The sequence below is a fragment of the Dermochelys coriacea genome, chromosome 1 (genome assembly GCF_009764565.3).
Source record: "Dermochelys coriacea isolate rDerCor1 chromosome 1, rDerCor1.pri.v4, whole genome shotgun sequence".
NCBI lineage: Eukaryota > Metazoa > Chordata > Testudines > Dermochelyidae > Dermochelys > Dermochelys coriacea.
In genome coordinates, this window is record NC_050068.2 from 32,506,425 (window position 1) to 32,522,498 (window position 16,074).

A 16,074-nucleotide genomic window follows, 5' to 3' on the forward strand; every position below is an offset into this window, starting at 1 on the left:
CTCTCAACACACAGCAAGTACTTGCCTCTTCTCTGAATTTTCCCACAATCTTGCAGTGTTTGTGCAAGAATATTCTCAGGCCACAGAGCCTTCCTGTATTTTTTCTGCCTTGTCAGCTTCTAACATCTTCAAATTATACTGGAAGATGTATGTGTGATATACTGGTGAGCACATGTCACAGTTCCCATTTTCCACACACACACAGCCCCCATGTCCAATAAATAGACAATTAACTTATTATAGCCCCTAACTATAGTGCTTTACCTCCAGCTGTACCAGTTCATGCTTTTAGCTGGAGAGGTCCCCTGTTCAGTCTCTCATGTGTTGGTCAAAAGGGATGCTGTCCCATACGCAAATTGGAGATTTATCAATTCACACCAATATACTGCCTGGGACTACAATGTTCTTTTCTTCTTTACCATGTATTATTCACTTTATACCTTCTGATCAACTATGCTCAGAAAGTTTTCTCTCTTGCAGTACACAGCTGAGTTTCAGTAGTTCACATCTGGATCTTATCCTTGTAGGTGAGGCTCATCTATAATCTTGGAATGCGATCCAGGATAGGACTCCACATACTCATGCAGGAAGTTCCTACATTCAGTAGTACACCACTATGTTTTTTGATATGAAGCAAAAAGTGCTAATGCTTCAATCCAGGATGGTTCATTATCTATCCAGTGTCTATGAATGACTATTTCGGCCACCCATTAACAACACTAATATCATCTAGCATTTATATTATTTGTTCAGCCTTGTCAACTGGGGCCCACTAGTATCAGCTGTCTAGTTATTACTTCTAAATTATCCTCTAATATTGAATGTGGACATCAATGATTTAGATAATGGCATAGAGAGTACACTTATAAAGTTTGCGGATGATACCAAGCTGGGAGGGGTTGCAAGTGCTTTGGAGAATAGGATTAAAATTCAAAATGATCTGGACAAACTGGAGAAATGATCTGAAATAAATAGGATGAAATTCAATAAGTACAAATGCAAAGTACTCCACTTAGGAAGGAACAATCAGTTGCACACGTACAAAATGGGAAATGAGTGCCTAGGAAGGAGTACTGCACAAAGGGATCTGGGGGTCATAGTGGACCACAAGCTAAATATGAGTCAACAGTGTAACACTGTTGCAAAAAAAGCAAACATCATTCTGAGAAGTATTAGCAGAAGTGTTGTAAACAAGACACGAGAAGTAATTCTTCTGTTCTACTCCGTGAACAGGCCTCAACTGAAGTATTGTGTCCAGTACTGGGTGCCACATTTCAGAAAAGATGTGGACAAACTGGAGAAAGTCCAGAGAAGAGCAACAAAAATGATTAAAGGTCTAGAAAACATGACCTATGAGGGAAGATTGAAAAAACTGGGTTTGTTTAGTTTGGAGAAGAGAAGACTGAGAGGATACATGATAACAGTTTTCAAGTACATAAAAGATTGTTAGAAGGAGGCGTGAGAAAAATTGTTCTTCTTAACCTCTGAGGATAGGACAAGAAGCAATGGGCTTAAATTGAAGCAAAAGCAGTTTAGGCTGGACATTAGGAAAAACTTCCTAACTGTCAGAATGGTTAAGCACTGGAATAAATTGCCTAGGGAGGTGGTGGAATCTCCATCACTGGGGATTTTTAAGAGCAGGTTGGACAAACACCTGTCAGGGATGATCTAGATAATACTTAGTCCTGCCTTGAGTGGTAGGACTGGACTAGATGACCTCTTGAGGTCCCTTCCAGTTCTATGATTCTATGTGACCAGGTCTGTCAGGCTTTCTCTGCCCCCTGCTGGAGGTGTCAGTGCCCTGACTTCCCCGTGCTCAAGGAAAACCCATTCAGTCCAGGCTATCAACTAGACTTAGCCTCCAGAAGCCTAGAAGGGTCAGGAGGCACACTGACTAATCGGGAGACAGTAAACCAGTTAAGAAGGCTTGCTTGCTTCTTCTCAGGGCAATAAGGGGTGAGACTGGTTCTTGATATATCTTTCTCTGCAGGACTGAAAAACCCTCCATTATCAGATTTCCGTTTTCCCTGTAGGTACTTACAGAATGTGATCAAGTCACCCCTTGACCATGTCTTTGTTAAGCTAAGATGACTGAGCTCTTTAAAGCCTGTTTTCACTGCAAGGGCTGTTTTCAAATCCATTAATCATTCTTGTGGCTCTTTTCTGAACCCTTTCAATTTATCAGCATCCTTCTTGAACTGTGGGCAGCAGCAATGGACACTATTCCAGCAGTGATAACACCAGTGACAAATACAGAGGTGATATAACCACTCTGCACATCCTCAAGCTTCCTCCATTTATACATCCAAGCATTGCATTAGCCCTTTTGGCTGCAGCATCACACTGGGAGCTCAGGTTCAGGTGATTAGCCACCAGGACCCCTATGTCTTTTTTCAGAGTCACTGCTTCCCAGGATAGACTCCCCCATCCTATAGTATGGCTGACAGTCTTCGTTCCTAGATGTCTGACCTTACATTTGGCCACATTGAAATGCATATTCTTTGCCTATGCCCAGTTTAGCAAGAAATCCGGATCGCTCTGTATCAGTGACCTATCCTCTTCATTATTTACCACTGCCCCAATCTTTGTGTCATCTGCAACTTTGTCAGTGTTTATTTATGTCATTTTCCACATTATTGATTAAAAACATTAAATAGTATAAGTCTAAGAGCCAATTTGTGAGGGAGCCCAGCTTCTTGGTGATAATTCTCCATTTAGAATTACATATTGAGACTTCTTATTTCAGCAGTTTTTAATCCATTTAATATATGCCATCTTGATTTTAGTTTATTAATCATCATCATCATGCAAATGAAATGCCTTACAGAAGTCTAGCTATATAACACTGACACGTTTACCTTTATCAACCAAACATATAATCTCATAAAAAAAGATATCAAGTTAATTTGTCTGGTCCTATTTTCCATATACCCATGGTGATTGGCATTAATTATATTACCATCCTTTAATTTTTTATCAACTGAGTTCTCTATTAGCTGTTCCAATATTTTGCCTGGGATCGACATCAGGCTGACAGGCCTATAGTTGCACATATCATCCCATTTACCCTTTTTAAATAATGATACAACATTAGTTTGTTTGTTTTTTTCCAGTTCTTTGGAATGTCCCTAGTGTTCCAAGACTTATTGAAAATCAACATTAACGGTCCAGAGAGCTCCTCGGCCAATGTATCATGTTCGAATGTAACATCAAAGATGATAACTAACGTGCTCCAAAATCAAGAAACCAAAAGTTAAGATCGCTGTCACATCCTGCAAATGCAGCCACAAGCATTTTGTACTCGTTTGCTTTTTGTTATTTCATTGATACTGTAGCGAGGCAGTTATCCAGCTCCAAGAGAAAAGGCTAGGCTGATTGAGGAAGCAGCCACAGCTGGGGCCATGCCCCAATCAGGCCACACCTGGCCCTGTTATAAGGGCTCAGGGAGGAGCTAGGTCAATCTCTTTCTAGCAGTGGAGAGAGGAGGACCTGGCTGCCTGGGAGAGAAGGGTACCTGAGGCAGAGCAGTGCTGGGGAAGGGCAAAGGGAGCTAGGGAGCGCCAGCCTGGTAAACCCCCAGGCTGCCAGCCTTGTTAAAGGCCTACAGAAGGTACTGGGGCTGCAGAGGTACAGTCTGGGGATAGGCAGAGGCAGCTGGTCCTACCCCATTGCCAATGATGAGTGGTCATTACAGACTGCAGTCTGCCCCAGTGAGTGGGGGCTAGATGATTACTGGCAGTAGCCACTGAGGCAAGGTGTGGACAGAGGGTTGGGGGTTCCCCGGGTGGGGAGACTCAGACTGTGGGATACTGCTGGGGCAGAACACTGAGGTAAAGGGCACCAGGGTCCTGGAGGGACACGGGGGCCTGAGGCAGGTGAGCCATCAGCCTGCAGAGGGCGCTCTGTGCTGGAATCAAACTAATTCCCAGGACAACCAGCAGGAGGTGCTGCACTCGTCAGTCTTCACTTTGCTACAGATACCAATGAGTGTAAAGGCCATGCAATATGACTGCATTAACAATGAAGAAGATGCCTTAATTTTTAGAATGTTCTGACTTTGGGCACTTGATTTTTCAACCTGAATGTGTTGCAGTAGCACTAGTTTGGACTGGATGTAGGGCTTGATTGTCTCAGAAACCAAAAATTCCCTATGAAGTCAGTGTCAGGCCTTTTCTGTAGAAATTGAGCAACATTCTTTCCTTGAAAAGAAAAGGAGTACTTGTGGCACCTTAGAGACTAACAAATTTATTAGAGCATAAGCTTTCGTGAGCTACAGCTCACTTCATCGGATGCATTTGGTGGAAAAAACAGAGGAGAGATTTATATACACACACACAGAGAACATGAAACAATGGGTTTATCATACACACTGTAAGGAGAGTGATCACTTAAGATAAGCCATCACCAGCAGCAGGGGGGGGAAAGGAGGAAAACCTTTCATGGTGACAAGCAAGGTAGGCTAATTCCAGCAGTTAACAAGAATATCAGAGGAACAGTGGGGGGTGGGGTGGGAGGGAGAAATACCATGGGGAAATAGTTTTACTTTGTGTAATGACTCATCCATTCCCAGTCTCTATTCAAGCCTAAGTTAATTGTATCCAGTTTGCAAATTAATTCCAATTCAGCAGTCTCTCGTTGGAGTCTGTTTTTGAAGCTTTTTTGTTGAAGTATAGCCACTCTTAGGTCTGTGATCGAGTGACCAGAGAGATTGAAGTGTTCTCCAACTGGTTTTTGAATGTTATAATTCTTGACGTCTGATTTGTATCCATTCATTCTTTTGCGTAGAGACTGTCCAGTTTGGCCAATGTACATGGCAGAGGGGCCTTGCTGGCACATGATGGCATATATCACATTGGTAGATGCGCAGGTGAACGAGCCTCTGGTTGTGTGGCTGATGTGATTAGGCCCTATGATGGTATCCCCTGAATAGATATGTGGACAGAGTTGGCAACGGGCTTTGTTGCAAGGATAGGTTCCTGGGTTAGTGGTTCTGTTGTGTGGTGTGTGGTTGCTGGTAAGTATTTGCTTCAGATTGGGGGGCTGTCTGTAAGCAAGGACTGGTCTGTCTCCCAAGATCTGTGAGAGTGATGGGTCGTCCTTCAGGATAGGTTGTAGATCCTTGATGATGCGTTGGAGAGGTTTTAGTTGGGGGCTGAAGGTGATGGCTAGTGGCATTCTGTTGTTTTCTTTGTTGGGCCTGTCCTGTAGTAGGTGACTTCTGGGTACTCTTCTGGCTCTGTCAATCTATTTCTTCACTTCAGCAGGTGGGTATTGTAGTTGTAGGAATGCATGATAGAGATCTTGTAGGTGTTTGTCTCTGTCTGAGGGGTTGGAGCAAATGCGGTTATATCGTAGCGCTTGGCTGTAGACAATGGATCGAGTGGTATGATCTGGATGAAAGCTAGAGGCATGTAGGTAGGAAAAGCGATCAGTAGGTTTCCGATATAGGGTGGTGTTTATGTGACCATCGCTTATTAGCACCGTAGTGTCCAGGAAGTGGATCTCTTGTGTGGACTGGTCCAGGCTGAGGTTGATGGTGGGATGGAAATTGTTGAAATCATGGTGGAATTCCTCAAGAGCTTCTTTTCCATGGGTCCAGATGATGAAGATGTCATCAATGTAGCGCAAGTAGAGTAGGGGCATTAGGGGACGAGAGCTGAGGAAGCGTTGTTCTAAGTCAGCCATAAAAATGTTGGCATACTGTGGGGCCATGCGGGTACCCATCGCAGTGCCGCTGATTTGAAGGTATACATTGTCCCCAAATGTGAAATAGTTATGGGTCAGGACAAAGTCACAAAGTTCAGCCACCAGGTTAGCCATGACAGTATCGGGGATACTGTTCCTGACGGCTTGTAGTCCATCTTTGTGTGGAATGTTGGTGTAGAGGGCTTCTACATCCATAGTGGCTAGGATGGTGTTTTTAGGAAGATCACCAATGGACTGTAGTTTCCTCAGGAAGTCAGTGGTGTCTCGAAGATAGCTGGGAGTGCTGGTAACGAAGGGCCTGAGGAGGGAGTCTACATAGCCAGACAATCCTGCTGTCAGGGTGCCAATGCCTGAGATGATGGGGCGTCCAGGATTTCCAGCTTTATGGATCTTGGGTAGCAGATAGAATACCCCAGGTCGGGGCTCCAGGGGTGTGTCTGTGCGGATTTGTTCTTGTGCTTTTTCAGGGAGTTTCTTGAGCAAATGCTGTAGTTTCTTTTGGTAACTCTCAGTGGGATCAGAGGGTAATGGCTTGTAGAAAGTGGTGTTGGAGAGCTGCCTAGTAGCCTCTTGTCCATACTCCGACCTATTCATGATGACGACAGCACCTCCTTTGTCAGCCTTTTTGATTATGATGTCAGAGTTGTTTCTGAGGCTGTGGATGGCACTGTGTTCTGCATGGCTGAGGTTATGGGGTAAGCGATGCTGCTTTTCCACAATTTCATCTCGTGCACGTCGGCGGAAGCAGTCTATGTAGAAATCCAGGCTGCTGTTTCGACCTTCAGGAGGAGTCCACCCAGAATCCTTCTTTTTGTAGTGTTGGCAGGAAGGTCTCTGTGGGTTAATATGTTGGTCAGAGGTGTGTTGGAAATATTCCTTGAGTCTGAGACATCGAAAATAGGATTCTAGGTCACCACAGAACTGTATCATGTTCGTGGGGGTGGAGGGGCAAAAGGAGAGGCCCCGAGATAGGACAGATTCTTCTGCTGGGCTAAGAGTATAGTTGGATAGATTAACAATATTGCTGGGTGGGTTACGGGAACCATTGTTGTGGCCCCTTGTGGCATATAGTAGTTTAGATAGCTTAGTGTCCTTTTTCTTTTGTAGAGAAGACAGCTTGTGCCACACACTCTCAAAGAAACTGCGGAACCACCTGATCAACATCCTCTACAGCAAACAGGGAAAGATTAAGAATGAGCTCTCAAAACTGGATACTCTCATAAAGAACCAACCTTCCACACAAACTTCCTCGTGGCTGGACTTTACAAAAATTAGACAAGCCATTTACAAAACACACTTTGCTTCTCTACAAAAGAAAAAGGACACTAAGCTATCTAAACTACTATATGCCACAAGGGGCCACAACAATGGTTCCCATAACGCACCCAGCAATATTGTTGCTCAGACAGAGACAAACACCTAAAAGATCTCTATCATGCATTCCTACAACTACAATACCCACCTGCTGAAGTGAAGAAACAGATTGACAGAGCCAGAAGAGTACCCAGAAGTCACTTACTACAGGACAGGCCCAACAAAGAAAACAACAGAACGCCACTAGCCATCACCTTCAGCCTCCAACTAAAACCTCTCCAACGCATCATCAAGGATCTACAACCTATCCTGAAGGACGACCCATCACTCTCACAGATCTTGGGAGACAGGCCAATCCTTGCTTACAGACAGCCCCCCAATCTGAAGCAAATACCAGCAACCACACACCACACAACAGAACCACTAACCCAGGAACCTATCCTTGCAACAAAGCCCGTTGCCAACTCTGTCCACATATCTATTCAGGGGATACCATCATAGGGCCTAATCACATCAGCCACACAATCAGAGGCTCGTTCACCTGCGCATCTACCAATGTGATATATGCCATCATGTGCCAGCAAGGCCCCTCTGCCATGTACATTGGCCAAACTGGACAGTCTCTACGCAAAAGAATGAATGGACACAAATCAGACGTCAAGAATTATAACATTCAAAAACCAGTTGGAGAACACTTCAATCTCTCTGGTCACTCGATCACAGACCTAAGAGTGGCTATCCTTCAACAAAAAAGCTTCAAAAACAGACTCCAACGAGAGACTGCTGAATTGGAATTAATTTGCAAACTGGATACAATTAACTTAGGCTTGAATAGAGACTGGGAATGGATGAGTCATTACACAAAGTAAAACTATTTCCCCATGGTATTTCTCCCTCCCACCCCACCCCCCACTGTTCCTCTGATATTCTTGTTAACTGCTGGAATTAGCCTACCTTGCTTGTCACCATGAAAGGTTTTCCTCCTTTCCCCCCCCTGCTGCTGGTGATGGCTTATCTTAAGTGATCACTCTCCTTACAGTGTGTATGATAAACCCACTGTTTCATGTTCTCTGTGTGTGTGTATATAAATCTCTCCTCTGTTTTTTCCACCAAATGCATCCGATGAAGTGAGCTGTAGCTCACGAAAGCTTATGCTCTAATAAATTTGTTAGTCTCTAAGGTGCCACAAGTACTCCTTTTCTTTTTGCGAATACACACTAACACGGCTGCTACTCTGAATTCTTTCCTTGGTTATACATGTGCAACTCCATTGCCAATGTCATTACATACATGCAAATGAGAGCAGAATTTGGCCCATTTTATTTACTCTAAAGCAGCGGTTCTCAACCTGTGGGTCAGGAACCCAAAGTGGATTGCGACCCCCTTTTAATGGGGTCACCAGGGCTGGTGACAGACTTGCTGGGGCCTGGGGCTGAAGACTGAGCCCCACGGCCTGGGGCTGAATCACAAGGGCTTCAGCCCTGGGTGGCAGGGCTCAGGCTTCAGCTTCAGGCCTGGGCGGCGGGGCTCATGTTACAACCCCCCCCCCTCCGGGGCTGAAACCTTTGGGGTTCAGCTTTGACCACATACCCTCAAGTTTTTGGAAAGCGTAGGGGACAATTTCCTGGTGCAAGTGCTAGGGGAGCCAACTAGGGGGAGCGCTTTTCTTGACCTGCTGCTCACAAACCGGGTAGAATTAGTGGGGGAAGCAAAAGTGGATGGGAATCTGGGAGGCAGTGACCATGAGTTGGTTGAGTTCAGGATCCTGACGCAGGGAAGAAAGGTAAGCAGCAGGATACGGACCCTGGACTTCAGGAAAGCAGACTTTGACTCCCTCAGGGAACAGATGGCCAGGATCCCCTGGGGGACTAACATGAAAGGGAAGGGAGTCCAGGAGAGCTGGCTGTATTTCAAGGAATCCCTGTTGAGGTTACAGGGACAAACCATCCCGATGAGTCGAAAGAATAGTAAATATGGCAGGCGACCAGCTTGGCTTAATGGTGAAATCCTAGCGGATCTTAAACATAAAAAAGAAGCTTACAAGAAGTGGAAGCTTGGACATATGACCAGGGAAGAGTATAAAAATATTGCTCGGGCATGTAGGAAAGATATCAGGAGGGCCAAATCGCACCTGGAGCTGCAGCTAGCAAGAGATGTCAAGAGTAACAAGAAGGGTTTCTTCAGGTATGTTGGCAACAAGAAGAAAGCCAAGGAAAGTGTGGGCCCCTTACTGAATGAGGGAGGCAAGCTAGTGACAGAGGATGTGGAAAAAGCTAATGTACTCAATGCTTTTTTTGCCTCTGTTTTCACTAACAAGGTCAGCTCCCAGACTGCTGTGCTGGGCAACACAAAATGGGGAAGAGATGGCCAGCCCTCTGTAGAGATAGAGGTGGTTAGGGACTATTTAGAAAAGCTGGACGTGCACAAGTCCATGGGGCCGGACGAATTGCATCCGAGAGTGCTGAAGGAATTGGCGGCTGTGATTGCAGAGCCCTTGGCCATTATCTTTGAAAACTCGTGGCGAACGGGGGAAGTCCCGGATGACTGGAAAAAGGCTAATGTAGTGCCCATCTTTAAAAAAGGGAAGAAGGAGGATCCTGGGAACTACAGGCCGGTCAGCCTCACCTCAGTCCCTGGAAAAATCATGGAGCAGGTCCTCAAAGAATCAATCCTGAAGCACTTAGAGGAGAGGAAAGTGATCAGGAACAGTCAGCATGGATTCACCAAGGGAAGGTCATGCCTGACTAATCTAATCGCCTTTTATGATGAGATTACTGGTTCTGTGGATGAAGGGAAAGCAGTGGATGTATTGTTTCTTGACTTTAGCAAAGCTTTTGACACGGTCTCCCACAGCATTCTTGTCAGCAAGTTAAGGAAGTATGGGCTGGATGAATGCACTATAAGGTGGGTAGAAAGCTGGCTAGATTGTCGGGCTCAACGGGTAGTGATCAATGGCTCCATGTCTAGTTGGCAGCCGGTGTCAAGTGGAGTGCCCCAGGGGTCGGTCCTGGGGCCCGTTTTGTTCAATATCTTCATAAATGATCTGGAGGATGGTGTGGATTGCACTCTCAGCAAATTTGCGGATGATACTAAACTGGGAGGAGTGGTAGATACGCTGGAGGGGAGGGATAGGATACAGAAGGACCTAGACAAATTGGAGGATTGGGCCAAAAGAAATCTAATGAGGTTCAATAAGGATAAATGCAGGGTCCTGCACTTAGGATGGAAGAATCCAATGCACCGCTACAGACTAGGGACCGAATGGCTCGGCAGCAGTTCTGCGGAAAAGGACCTAGGGGTGACAGTGGACGAGAAGCTGGATATGAGTCAGCAGTGTGCCCTTGTTGCCAAGAAGGCCAATGGCATTTTGGGTTGTATAAGTAGGGGCATAGCGAGCAGATCGAGGGACGTGATCGTTCCCCTCTATTCGACACTGGTGAGGCCTCATCTGGAGTACTGTGTCCAGTTTTGGGCCCCACACTACAGGAAGGATGTGGATAAATTGGAAAGAGTACAACGAAGGGCAACAAAAATGATTAGGGGTCTAGAGCACATGACTTATGAGGAGAGGCTGAGGGAGCTGGGATTGTTTAGTCTGCAGAAGAGAAGAATGAGGGGGGATTTGATAGCTGCTTTCAACTACCTGAAAGGGGGTTTCAAAGAGGATGGCTCTAGACTGTTCTCAATGGTAGCAGATGACAGAACGAGGAGTAATGGTCTCAAGTTGCAATGGGGGAGGTTTAGATTGGATATTAGGAAAAACTTTTTCACTAAGAGGGTGGTGAAACACTGGAATGCGTTACCTAGGGAGGTGGTAGAATCTCCTTCCTTAGAGGTTTTTAAGGTCAGGCTTGACAAAGCCCTAGCTGGGATGATTTAACTGGGACTTGGTCCTGCTTTGAGCAGGGGGTTGGACTAGATGACCTTCTGGGGTCCCTTCCAACCCTGATATTCTATGATTCTATGATTCTATGATTCCTCCCTGGCTGGGGCAGTGGGATCTGGGCAGGCTCAGGCTTCGGTCCGCCCTCCTGAGGTCTTGTAGTAATTTTTGTTAGAAGGGGGTTGAGGTGCAATGAAATTTGAGAAGCCCTGCTCTAAAGGAAAATGTCTGAATTGCCTTTTGTCTTTAAGAAGATTGTTTTTATGGTATAAGTAATTTGAAAGCATCAGAAATAACTTCCACCATACCTTTTTCACAAGAAAATGTACTGTAAACAGTTCAAGTACATTTTCTGTGAAATATCATCTGCTCATTTACCTGCCTAGTTGCACAGGACAGCCAGAATCAAGTTTTGCAGTTATGATATTGATGACATAATTGATCTGATCACCATAAACTGGCAGTTCTTTGCCCATTTTAAAGAGACGCATCTTGGTGATTATCCACTTCCATTTGAATCACTAGTATAATCATAATCTGGTTTTGGTGAGAGCAAGACATATGAAAGAGCAGAATTTGTAAAATAAAAACAATTCTGGAATCTGAAATTCTGGAATCAACAGCATATCTAAACTCAGTAGTGCCTCTGTTTTTACTTTGACTTTTGCAGGATATCCCCAGAATAAATTGGCTTTTTCTAAAAGGTCTATGAAACTGCAACATTTGGAAAAGCTTGAAAATGAGTGAGAAGCAGCATTGTGAATTGGATCAGCATTTATTCCAGAGGGGTAGGGCCCTACCAAATTCACAACCATGAAAAAGGCATCATGGCCCGTGAAATTTGGTCTCCCCCTGTGAAATCTGGTCTTTTGCGCGTTTTTACCCTACACTCTACAGATTTCATGGGAGAGACCAGCATTTCTCAAATTAAAGGTCCTGACCCAAAAGGGAGTTGCACGGTTATTTTAAGGGGGGCACGGTATTGCCATCCTTACTTCTGTGCTGCCTTCACAGCTGGGTGGCCGGAGAGTGGCAGCTGTTGGTCAGGCTCCCAGCTCTGAATCCAACGCCCCACCAGCAACAGCACAGAAGTAAGAGTGGCAATACCATACCATGCCACCCTTACTTCTGCGTTGCAGCCTTCAGAGCTGGACAGTTGGAGAATGGCAGCTACTGACTGAGGACCCAGCAGCGCAGAAGTACAGGTGGCAAAACCACACCATGCCATCCTTACTTCTGCGCTGCTGCTGGCAGCGGCTCTGCCTTCAGAGCTGGGATCATGGCCAGCAGTCGCCGATCTCCAGCTGCCCAGCTCTGAAGGCAGCGCTGCTGCCAGTGAAGAAGTAAGGGTAGCAGTACTGCAACCCCCCTTACAATAACCTTGTGCTCCCCCCTATATACACACAGCTCCTTTTTGGGTCAGGACTCCTACAATTACAACAATGTGAAATTTATGATTTTTAAAATCCTATGACTATGAAATTGACTAAAATGGACCGTGAATTTGGTAGAGCCCTACAGATAGGCCTTAAGTCAGACAACTTATGCCAGCCTAGATTGTACACAGTCCAGGCTGGCATACTTTGCTGGTATATCCTGAAAGAGCTAACCACATGTTCTTGATTGCATATGTGACCTAGATACATTTAAAAAGCTCTGTAGGAACATAAAATTCTATACTGCAAGGCTGACTCACTTTTAAATTGATGCTGTGTTATTTGTGGTGGAAAACTTTGACGTACAGTGCCAGATCTTCAACTGCTCGAAATCAGCATGGACTTCAGTGGAGCTACACTGATTTAGAGCAACTGAGGATCTGGCCAATAACTGCTCATGGATTGGAAGTGATGAATTCTTGATATGTTTCCCTTTTTGGAATGTTTCTCAAGAGATATTCATCAATGACAAAGCACTTGATATACTATGCTAAATGTACTGAGTAACCACAGTCCTAACCAAACATCCATTGCCCAGACCTATGCTTTCCTTTTTTTTTTTCCTGAGACAGTGTCACAGAGAGTCATGGTAATAACTTCAGCCCAAAGAGAAAAATAATACTACTGTTTCTAGGTACACAGTGCCATACTTGATGGGGAAGCTGAGATCTTGAGCATGGCATACCAAGCACTGGAACATGCTCCTCCTTTTACAGTATTTTATACAAACAACACAGCAAGTGTCTAAGTTCGGAGTAAATGTATACAGAAAATAGCTTTGCAAGCACAGACAGAATCAGTACAGTTAATATCATTTGCCTCTGTTCTCATGTAGTGTTGTGTATGGTGCTATTTGTGTCTTAGTTGCAGCTATTCTAAAAATGCTTCATGGAGATGTTTTGTATATTGAAAATGGGTAGTATGGTAAGAAATGTGAATATAAATACATGTATGGAATATTTTTCTAACAGAATTATATGTTCATTCTAGGCCTAATCCTGCAGTCTCTCTTCAAAACTCTTACTGAAGTCGATGGGAATCAACCAGAGTCAGTCTTGCAGATCTAGACGACTGTTGACTTGTTGATACAAATGATACATGGCTACCGGAAATTACACCTGCTGTGGGAAGTATTTAGTAGCCACTGCTGTTTGCACTATAATTATCACTCATTCATGTGTCATAGCTGTACTCAGTCTCACCTCACAATCTCACCTGTTTACAGATGGCTACACCCAAAGAAAAGGGAAGCTCTTGGGATAGTATTGCATCATGATAGTATTGACAGTTCTGAACTTCATGGCTGAAATCCTGGCTCTGTTAAGTTAATGGCAAAACTCCCATTGGCTTCAAAAGTGCCAAGATTTTACCTAATTTTCTCTATACAGAGTCAGGGAATTCAGGGGGTGGGAGAATGTAAACTAAGTGCTAACATTTGGATTGGTTTTCAAAACCGGAGGTTGTAAGCATTCTGCTGCACTGATATGTTAGGTGCCAGAGACAAAGTCCTTGTTCTGAATATCAGACATTTGACTCTAACCCTAACACTATTGGGTTGGCATCCTGCTAAAAATACACTATGAACAAAGAGAAAAATCTGTTGAAAAAAATGGACCAGAGACTAGGCACAAAGAACAGATGCAGGGAGGCTGTTACAATAGCTGTAGAGATGGGGAGAAAGAAAATGTAATTAAAAAAATAAATACAGCCCCTCAGTTGATGTAACTCAAAGGAGCTCATGAAATGGAGCAATGCCAGTTTACACAGCTGAGGCTCAGGCCCACTGTGTATAATATACATGAAGGGCCCAGCTGTGGTAGCCTTACTTGGGGGATTCAGCTAACCCCACCACAAAGCACCATCTTCTTTTTTGGTAAAGACACATGGGAGACAGAAGTGCCTAGCAAAAAATTGATTTGCCCTTCAAAAAAATCTTGTAAGCCAGCCTGATTCTGATCCAACTTACAACACTGTAAACTATTGCAAAACTGGGTTAACTGAGAAAAGAATTAAACCTTATAGGTTAAAATCACTTTGGAGGTTTTGTAATCAAATACTGAGAACCCTAGATATAGTTTGAGAAATTTTACAAACCCTTGAATATCATGAGGCTCACCCTCAGTCTTCAGTATATACAAATGTTTGCATTATTTGAAATTATTTGTGTGGATCCAGTTCAACCAGCATTCCTCAGATCAGATCAAAGGACCTATTCGCGGAGTACTGTATTAACTCAGGGCTTATCTACACTATTACTTCAGTCGACATAAGTTACTTTGCTCAGGGATGTAAAAAAGCCACACCGCTGAGTGAGATAAATTACATCGATTTAAAGCAGGGTCTACACTGAACTATGTCATTGGGAGATGCTGTTCTGCCAACACAGCTTCCACCTTTCACTGAGGTGGAGTAATTATGCTGACCAGAGACCACTCTCCAGTCGGCATAGCACATCTTCACCAGATGTGCTGTAGGGCCGCGGCTGCATCGGTGCAGCTGCGCCAATGTAGCATGGTAATGTAGACAAGCCTTCAGTGTGATGAAAGTTGGCAGAACTGGGCCCTGATGGTTTTCAGAATGCAACATAACTGCAAACATGTTTAGAATTTCCCAGGGAAAATTATTCAAATAAGCCAGGGATTCTCACCCATTGGTGGGGTATAGAAATTCGTGATTCATGCACAAACTCATTATAATTTTGTGTGCAAATGTAAGCACATAATTGCACACAAGTGGGTTTGTGTACAAAGGTAGGATTCAGTGTCTATGCATTATAAACATCCTCACTTGTAAAGATCTCGTTCAAAACATCCTTAATATCACCTTAAAGTTTGTATGCGTGATGCTTTACAGATAAAGACAAGATGTCTTTCCTTGGAATCTCACAATCTAGGACCCAAATCCTCCATCTTGGAAAGATGAAAGGGATATGATTCAGGACATCTATCCATTTGGAAGCTGATTCTTAGCCCCATCCAAAAATCAATAAACTCTCTCCACCGATCAATTAAATTGATAAAATAAATAATCAATTAATTTGTTCCCAAAATCAGGTCTGCTGTTCCAGAATGGTTATCCCCCAACTCAATCAGTTCTTCTTTTCTCCAAATCCACCAGTTGATCCTAAAACTCATTAAAATTAGCTGTATGATATTTCAGAATGTTCTTTTAATATAAATCCCAGGATCATCTACAGTCCAATTTAGGGAAAGAGGCGAAATGGTATAAATCCAGAGCTGATTTCATGAATGGAAAAAGCATACTACGCTTGTAATAAACGAGTTGCTATTCCAGTCTGGTTTATAAACTCAATGTCTCATTGTCATTTCAGTTTCCTCTCTTCCAGTTTGAGATGAGCAGCTTTACAATTTGTTCTACAGAGCTAAGGTATAGACCAATTCCTTCATTGACATCATATTCCAAGCTTATTTATCCCTTTTTATTGGAACAGCCCCAGGGCCCTTTAAACATTCCACTCTGGCCGAATGAAATGAACCTTTATGTAACTTTAGGGCAGGTTGTGTTGTGAGTTTGTACCTTCTTGTTGAGCCCTGAAGGCTCTCCCATGTCTTAAAAAAAATTTGTTCTAAACAGCCAGGCCATTTCTGTTCTAAGCACCTTTTATCAACCACCATGAGCTGCATTTTCTCCATTGCCAAGTCTTTTGGGGATGAAGGCTATCTTTTCAGAATGATCCCACTGACTTGTCCACTTCCTTACTTTGAATCTTTAGTT

The 16,074-nt window shown here is 44.0% G+C and overlaps 1 long non-coding RNA gene across 1 annotated transcript; it reads left to right on the forward strand.

Annotated features, from left to right (window-relative positions):
- Positions 1-12,903: 12,903 nt before the first annotated feature.
- On the forward strand, positions 12,904-13,479 carry LOC122457888. The gene is made up of 2 exons (XR_006277593.1): positions 12,904-12,973; positions 13,330-13,479. It is a non-coding gene; the product is annotated as an uncharacterized LOC122457888 (long non-coding RNA).
- Positions 13,480-16,074: the final 2,595 nt, after the last annotated feature.